The sequence below is a fragment of the Odocoileus virginianus genome, chromosome 17 (assembly GCF_023699985.2).
Source record: "Odocoileus virginianus isolate 20LAN1187 ecotype Illinois chromosome 17, Ovbor_1.2, whole genome shotgun sequence".
Lineage (NCBI taxonomy): Eukaryota > Metazoa > Chordata > Mammalia > Artiodactyla > Cervidae > Odocoileus > Odocoileus virginianus.
This window is the reverse complement of record NC_069690.1, coordinates 34,266,609-34,274,932: the sequence shown is the minus strand read 5'-3', so window position 1 is coordinate 34,274,932 and position 8,324 is coordinate 34,266,609.

Below are 8,324 nucleotides of genomic sequence, written 5' to 3'. Positions count from 1 at the left end.
TCCCCGCCATGCCTAACCAATCTCTTGGCAAAAGACCTGAGCCACCAGAATTGCTTTGGAGCAATTAAAGTTCATGCCTCGGGCTGGGCAGGGGTTCTTCCTTGAAGAGAGGGTGAACAAAATTGGGGTCCAACTGGCAGGGTGATGTGGGGGGCGGAGGCATTGGTCAGGCAACAGCACCTGCCATAGAGAGAAAGAGGAGGCCTGGGTGTTTAGGAACAACATAGCAGCTCCAAAGAAGGATGACGCTTGAAACTGAGGCAGAATCCCTCATTCGCTCAGCATACCTTTGACCCCAACTGACTTTGGGCTAAGGTGACAGGGCCATGTTGACAATCCTGTCCTGGGTGATTCCACCAACAGTGGACCACATACACCCTCACTAAGTGCCTCTCCTGGACATGGTTCTGAGTAAGCTTTGTGGGAGAATGGCCATGACCTTAGTAAAGTGGGAGGCCAAGGTGTGTGGACCCAGAGGTGGCTGGAGATTGTGGGAAATTAGGGTTTGGTAGTGAGCCTGCCAAGGAAAGGTAGAAGAGGGGCAGCCAAGGGGAAGGGTGGCTCTCAGGGCTGTGAGTTCCAGGGATTGGGGGAGCAGCTGGAGGGTTTGAAGACCCATGAACATCTCAACCACCAACCACAAAGGGGCCCCAGGTGCCTCCAGAGGAGGAACTGGAGGAGAGGACTGAGTCTTCTGGTGGGAAGAGGACTTAAGCACAGCTCTGGAGACGCCTGAAGACAAGCACTCAGAAAGCACCCTGAAGCTGGGTACCTGAGTGTGGTTCACAGAATAACACTCCTCCCCCTACTGACTCCCTGAGATGTTTGTGTCCTGATCCCTGGATCCTGTGATATGTAAATTTATATGGTAAAGAGGACCTTGCAGATGGGATCAAGTTAAGGATCTTGAGATGTCCTGGATTATCAGGTGGGCCCAGAAGATGCTGCACTGCTAGCTCTGAGATAGAGGAGGGGGACGTGAGTCTAGGAATGTAGGTGGCCTCTAGATCCTGAAGGCAAGAAAAGATTCTCACTGCATTGGTTTCCTGTGGCTGCTGTAACAAATCACCTCAAATCTGGTAGCTTAAAACAAGAGATATTTATTCTCTTACCCTTCTGGAGGCCAGAAATCTGAGGTCAAGGTGTTGAAGTCAAGCCCCCTTCCTGGAGGCCTCAGGGAAGAATCTGTTCCCTGCTGCTTCCAGTTTCTGGTGGCTGTTGACATTCTTTGGTTTAAGGCGCATCATCCCAATCTCTGCCTTCTCCACTCTCTCTATCTTCTCATCTGCATCTCTCTAAGGATACACATGACTGCATGAAGGCCCACCCAGAAAATCCAAGAGAAGGTCCTCCTCTCAAGATCCTTAACTTAATTATACATGTTGTATGGCAAAAGATGGTATTCCCTTTTGCTGTGTAAGGTACTGTTTGGATGTTCCGGGAATTAGGTCAATGATCTCATAAGGCAGATTTGGAACAAGGAGGACACGGAGAACTGAATAGGCAACAGCTATCTTGGAGGCAACTAGGTGTCACTTGGACAGAGAAAGTGAAGAAGAGAGGACTCAGATTTTCCTCCTCGCCATAGATCACACAGCTTGGTCTGCCATGTCTCCTGCTCATCTCTCTGGAAGCATCTTTCCCCCTCAAGCTCCTTGGTCTCTAAAATCTGGTCAATTGTGTTAAACTTCTGCTTTCTCAGAGGTTCCTCTGTGCTCTACCCTTAGCCGTCAGGCCCCTTGCCTGGAACACTCTTCCCAGACCCACTGAACCGCCTCCCAGCCTGCTCCCTCTGTGGTCTCTGGGCTGCCTTCTTCTGGTTCTTTTGTGACCCTCCACTTCCTCTGCCCCCTCTCTGCTGGGTCCACAAGTGTCACAGGGCACTTAACACAGCACCTTGCACCTAGCAGGTGCTTCATAGGCACCTGTGGAATGGTCAAATTGGGCCTATGAGATAAGTGACAGGGAGGTCCTTGGTGGCCCGTGACATGCCAGTAGGAGAGGTGAGGAAGTGGAGCCTGGGGGCTTAGAAACACTTTGGGGTGTCTCTACTTCCAAAGGTACACCCACCATGTTTCTTTCTCTAGAGTTTCGTCCCCCATTCCTGACATAGAGCTCCTAAAACCCTTGTAATTTCCTGACTGATAGAAGCATCTTTTATTATATTTGATCTTAGTCCCTAGTTCCTTGGAATCTCCAGTGATGAGTGTCTTTTGTTGGCTGATTGGATAAGATGATGGGATGGAGGGGTTGGGGTGAGGGGCCAGAGGAGTGGGACTTAGCTTCAAGATAGCATCAGGGAGGGATAGTTTCCAGATGGCTTCAGAATAGGGGCTGGGGGCCCTTGAAAGACCAAGAAATGACTAGAAGATTGGACTTTTAGCCCCAACCTGACCGTCCAGGAGGAGAGAGAGGCTGGAGATCGAGTTAATCAGCAATGGCCAGTGATCTAATCAATCATGCCTGCATAAAGAAATCATAAAAAACTGTGGTGGGAATGGGGTGGGGTTTATGATAGCTTCTGGCTTATCAAAGTGCTGAGAGTGGTATGCAAGCCCCTCAAACCTTGCTCTATGATCTTTCTGTTTGATTGTTCCTGAGTTGTATCTTTTATAATAGTTCAGTTCAGTTGCTCAGTCATGTTCAATTTTTTGCGACCCCATGGACTGCAGCATGCCAGGCTTCCCTGTCCATTACCAACTCCTGGAGCTTGCTCAAACCCATGTCCATTGAGTCAGTGATGCCATCCAACCATCTCATCATCTGTCGTCCCCTTCTCCTCCTGCCCTCAATCTTTCCCAGCATCAGGCTTTTTTCCAATGAGTCAGTTCTTTATATCAGGTGGCCAAAGTACTAGAGCTTCAGCTTCATCATCAGTCCTTCCAGTGAATATTCAGGACTGATTTCCTTTAGGACCTGGTTTGATCTCCTTGTAGTCCAAAGGACTCTCAAGAGTTTTCTCCAATACCACAATTTAAAAGCATCAGTTCTTCGGTGCTCAGTTTTTTTTAATAGTCCAACTCTCACATCCATAGATGACTACTGGAAAAACCATAGCTTTGACTATATGGACCTTTGTCAGCAAAGTAATGCCTCTGCTTTTTAATATGCTGTCTAGGTTGGTCATAGCTTCTCTTCCAAGGAGCAAGCGCCTTTTAATTTCATGGCTGAAGTCACCATCTGCAGTGATTTTGGAGCTCCCAAAAATAAAGTCTGCCACTGTTTCCACTGTTTCCCCATCTGTTTGCCATGAAGTGATAGGACCAGATGCCATGATGTTAGTTTTTTGAATGTTGAATTTTAAGCCAGGTTTTCCACTCTCCTCTTTCACTTTCATCAAGAGGCTCTTCAGTTCTTTGCTTTCTGCCATAAGGATGGTGTCATCTGTGCTGGCAATAAATAGTAAATAAACTGTTTTCCTGAGTTCTGGGAGCTCTTCTAGCAAACTATCAAAACTGAGGAGGGGGTTGTGGGAACCCCTGAAGTTTATCTGCCAGGGGAGACAGGGGGTCTCCTTGTCTCATAAGGGAGACTGCCAGGTTGGTGAGCCCCTATACCCTGTCTACAGCATCACTTCTGTGCCCACTTTTTGCTTTCCCACCCCAGCAAGTGGTGCTGGGACAAGTCTGACTGCAGAAAATTGTCTCCTACCTGGGTTACTTGTGAATTTCCTTGTTTCTGTGTTTTTCTCCTCAGTTTATTTCCCAAATATTTGAGTGAAGGAAACTTTGCCTTTGGGGAGTGCTAGACTGTCCTCCATTTCCAGTCTGCAGCCAGTGGGAGTGTGTGAAAAGACCGGTTCCTTATCCCAGTGAGATCAGGACAAGCTTCACCAGCCATCCAAGTGACTCTCGTGTGTGCCAGGCTTGGGATTCTTAAAGACCCTCCTTTAAGTTCATGCCCAGAGGAGGAGCATATCCTATCTGCAGACAATACAAGTCTGCCTTCCAATTATAGTTTCTAAGCTGAGAGCTTATGTCTCCTCCTTATGAATCAATTTAGGAGAAACAACCAGATTGGTGGCTTATTCTGTAAAATTCTATTCATTCATTCAATAAATTCTTACCCTTTGCTAGGCACAATGGTAGACATGGATGATGCAGTGATGACTAAGACATGGTCCCTTCCCTCAAAGGCCTTGGAGTCTGGTTGGGGAGACAGGTAATCACATTCCAGTGTGATGAATGAGACTCATAGGAGGGGCAGGATCAGGGTCAGGGCACCAGGAAGCAGAAAGCAGTGACTTTCTTTTCCTTGTGTGTGTGTGTGAGAGAGAGGCAGAGAACCAAAACAAAGCATCATGATTTAGTCATAGGTATTTTAGCAGTCTAGATTTTTTTTCATTCATAATTTAAGAGATAAAAATAATAAACCTGCTTCTGGATATGCTACTAAAGTCTTCCTTAGGCCAGAAGGAAAATGTCTTTCCAATTAGTTCATTATGGAAATGTGAAGGCAGATTATATGTAGATAAATGACTTTAGCATTACATAAGTGTATTAGACTCTGGAATGGTTACTGTAAAAGCTGAGAGGAATCAATTTCCGGTATAAGATGACATCTGGTCTGTTGCCTTTGGGGAAGCAAAGGTATTTCTGGACATCTCAGAGCCTGCAGATAGGGCCTGACTACTAGTATCCAGATGGCCACGAAGTTTGGGGCATGAAAGAAGTCATTCAGAGCAATGCCTTGAAACCCTGGCTGCACGTTCAGAATCACTTTGGAGCTTTTAAAGCTACCACATCTGACCTCTCTCTGACTCTGCTTTAATTAGGAGCAGTCAGGTGCTGGTACTTTGTAAAAGGTCCCCAGGTGACTCTAATATGCAGCCAGTGCTGAAAACCCCTGTCTATGGGAGGAGGGGCTGTGGAGGCAGCATAAAGTCTGGGGAAAGGAGATAGGGAAGAAGCTACCAGGGAAGTGGGTGAGAAGCAGGAGGGTCCTAGCAGAGGAGCAGTGGTCAACAGGTCACATGCTGCAGAGATGGAAAGGAGCAGGGCTGCGTGTGCCGTTTAAGGCCATGCCACCACTGGTGGATTTAGCTGCTGGTTTGTCAGCAGAACGATGAAAGCGAAGCTGGACCTGAGTGTACAGAAGAGAAGTTAGTCAGGACTTGGAAGGTAAAATGGATCCAGAAAATGTAGACTGACTTTGGAGATGAGTGTTGTCTGTGGAGGGGGTTTGTACATTACAGGAAGGGGGACCCCTCCCGGGACCTGAGAATAGGCTCTTGTCTAACACTTGGAAATGAATTGTCCAAGGAGCCACAAATGCTGACAAAGCAAAAGACTTTCCTGGGAACGGGCACCCAGGTGGAAAGCAGCTAGGTAAGGGGACCCAGGAGAACCGCTCTGCCATATGGTTCACAGTCTCAGGTTTTGTTGTAATGGGGTTAGTTTCCTGGTTTTCTCTAGCCAGTCATCTTGCTTGGCTCATATTTGGTCTGACTCAGGGTCCTTCCTGGTGGTGCACACATCTCTCAGCCAAGTTGGATTCCAGCGTGAGGGTTTCTGGGAGGCTGGTAGGATGTATGGTCTCCTCCTTCCTCTTTGACCCCTCCCAAATTCTCCCAGGTAGAAACACCACATTTCTAATCAGACCTCCTGTTGCAAGACAACTCAGGCAAGTGGTTATCATCATGCCTGGTCAAGGCAGGCAGTTTTAGTCAACAGTTCCCTAACACGTGGGGGTCAAGGGAATGATTTTAGTCATTTGTTGAGGATGGGAGAGACTTGAGAGTGTCCAGATGCTAATAGAAATGGCCCAGTTAAGAAGAGCTGGTGGATGTTTGGAAGAGAAAAGGTGTAATTGATGGCAGCAAGTTCCTAAGAAGGTGGAAGGGGAGAGAAGGGTGGGGACCTGACACAAACAGTGTTGTTGTAATAGGAGGGATGATGGAGAGGATGAGGGCAAGGGCAGGGGGTCATCTCACTGCGTGCTTCCAGGAACACATATGCGCCCGCAGTTTGCTCACTGATGGGGCTCCGTGCCCTCTGTCCATGTCCTCTTTCCCCCGAGTGCAGTCTGTTGCTTTTCCTTTCTTCGGTATTCCCTTCATGGCAGCCAGACCTGGAGCCACTGTTCCAGTGATGGGCAACCTGGTAGAGGTCTGGCTGTCCTCTCTTCCTTGTCCACCTTCTCCATGTGTAACTAGGTGTCTAGTTGGTAAGCCAGCTTTAACCCCATAGCCTGCACCCTGGGGAGGGAAGCTGGGAGACGAATCCCTGGGGGCCTTGACCCAGGCCCTCTCCTCAGTCAGGGTCTGTGCTGCTGGAGAGTCTCTGCAGTGGCTCAGACACTAAGCCCCGAAGACTAAGACTGATGGATACACTGGTCCCGTTGGCATTGTCTTTTGTGTGTGCCCACTCCTTCTTTGGGAAACCATCAGGGGGTGGATTAGTCACAGGGTCCAGGTATCGAGCCTTCATCCCAACACCCTCATGCTCTCTGCCCTCAAGTGGTAGGTTCTTTGCCTCTCCTGGTCCTTGCTACCTGAAGCTACACTGGGCAGCAGGCAGGCTCAAGATCACTGCCTATGGGTTGAACCCAGAAGGTGTGTAAGGCTGGCCACTTGAACAGGTATCTCCTGCCCCCTCTCCACCTTCCTGTTCATTCCCATTTCCCTGTGCTGCCCTGGAGTTGGAAACAGCCTCCTCTGTCCTCAGCCATGATGCCTACCCTCCTGCTCCATGTTAGAGAGGCACCTGTCTTTGTATCCCTCACTGGCAGGAAGTCCTAGTGGCTCCTGACAAATGGGCTTGGCTCATTTTCTGCCCCTGGTCTGTGTCTGGCTGTGTCCTTATCCATTCTGCCATGAAGTGGGCAGTAGCTTTCCCCCACTCACCTCTTTCATGCTCCTAAGAGATGTCCAAATACTCCGTATGTTTTCTGTCTGCTGCAAGCAGTGCCTTGCCAACGGCTCTTCTGCAACCTACTCTTAATTAGCTGCAGATTGGGTTTGCTTTATATGTTTGTTTTCTCAAATTCCTCACCCAATACCTGCCCAAGACAGAATCCAAAGCACAAAGGAAACATTTTTAAGTGGAAGAGAAAATCAGGGCCTCCTCCTTGGTGGTGGTATAGGCATGGGCCAGAGATTCCCCCCTCTGAATCAAGTCCCTCTTGGACTTGTGTGACCTTGCTGCTCTCCAGTCACCCTGGCTGTCTTCCCAGTCCTCAGATGTCCCATGCAGCCTTTGCATGTGCTATTCCCTCTTTGCCTGGCTATGTGTGATCTATCCTTCAGGGTTCAGCATCAGTACTACTTCCTCTGGAAGTCCTTCCCTGACCCCTACTCTACATTGGAAACAAGGCTCCTGCTCTTACTTTTCTCCCCTTGAGTCTCCTGGCCAGGTGTTCAGAGCTCCTCCAGCTGACTTCTCACTCTTTACAGGTGGAATACATGGACCAGTGAGGGAGGGTGCAAGCCCTGTTGCCTGCTGAAAGGTATCCTGTATGTTTCCTTTAAGCACCTGCCATCATCTGTCATTGACATTCATTTGTGCAGTTGTCTAGTTTCTGTAACCTATACCAAAATTTCAAATCTTTGAAAATGGAGGCCAAAACTCTTTATTTTCCACCACCTCCACAGTTTAAAATATAACACAGGACATACAACAGCTGCTTGAAAATGTTTGCTGGGTAAACTGCAAATAATCAATCACCCTTGGCTTTGGGTCTGTTGGCCTAGGGTTTTTTGATGTTGCACTCCTTCAAGCTCACAGTCCAGAACCCTCTAATGACACGACTGCAGGGAAGGATTCAAGTGTTCCATCTCAGACTCTATAGGGCACGCTGACAGCATACTTGTTTCTGACTCCTGACTTGTCATGAGCTGAGCAGCTGAAGCTGGCCTCCACAGTATCCCTGCAAACCTATCCCACTTATAATTTGCTCTAAAAACTATCCCTAAAGTTGGGGGGGGAGGTAAACATTTTATTTGCTTATGGTTCTGTGGCTTAGAACTTTGGGCAGAGCTCAGTGGGGCTGTTCCGTGTGGCATTGTCTCAACCACATTCGGCCGGTGGCTGGGCTGGGCTGGAAGGTCCAAGAAAGACATTCACTATGATGCTTCTCCATGTCTCCATGTGTTTCTCTCCAAGCAGTTAGTGGCTGTTCAATTCCAAATTCTAAATGTTCATTGATGGAATAAAGGAAAATCATTGACTTGTATATATGAACCTGGTTTTCTGAAGCCTTAAGCTTGCTGATGGAGACAACCAAAGTCCTCAAATCCCAGTCCTTTTATTCTTCTCAACCTTCCCAAGTAATCTTCAGCTTTTGAAATACTGAAGAGTACATCACATGTAGAAAAAGTAACATTT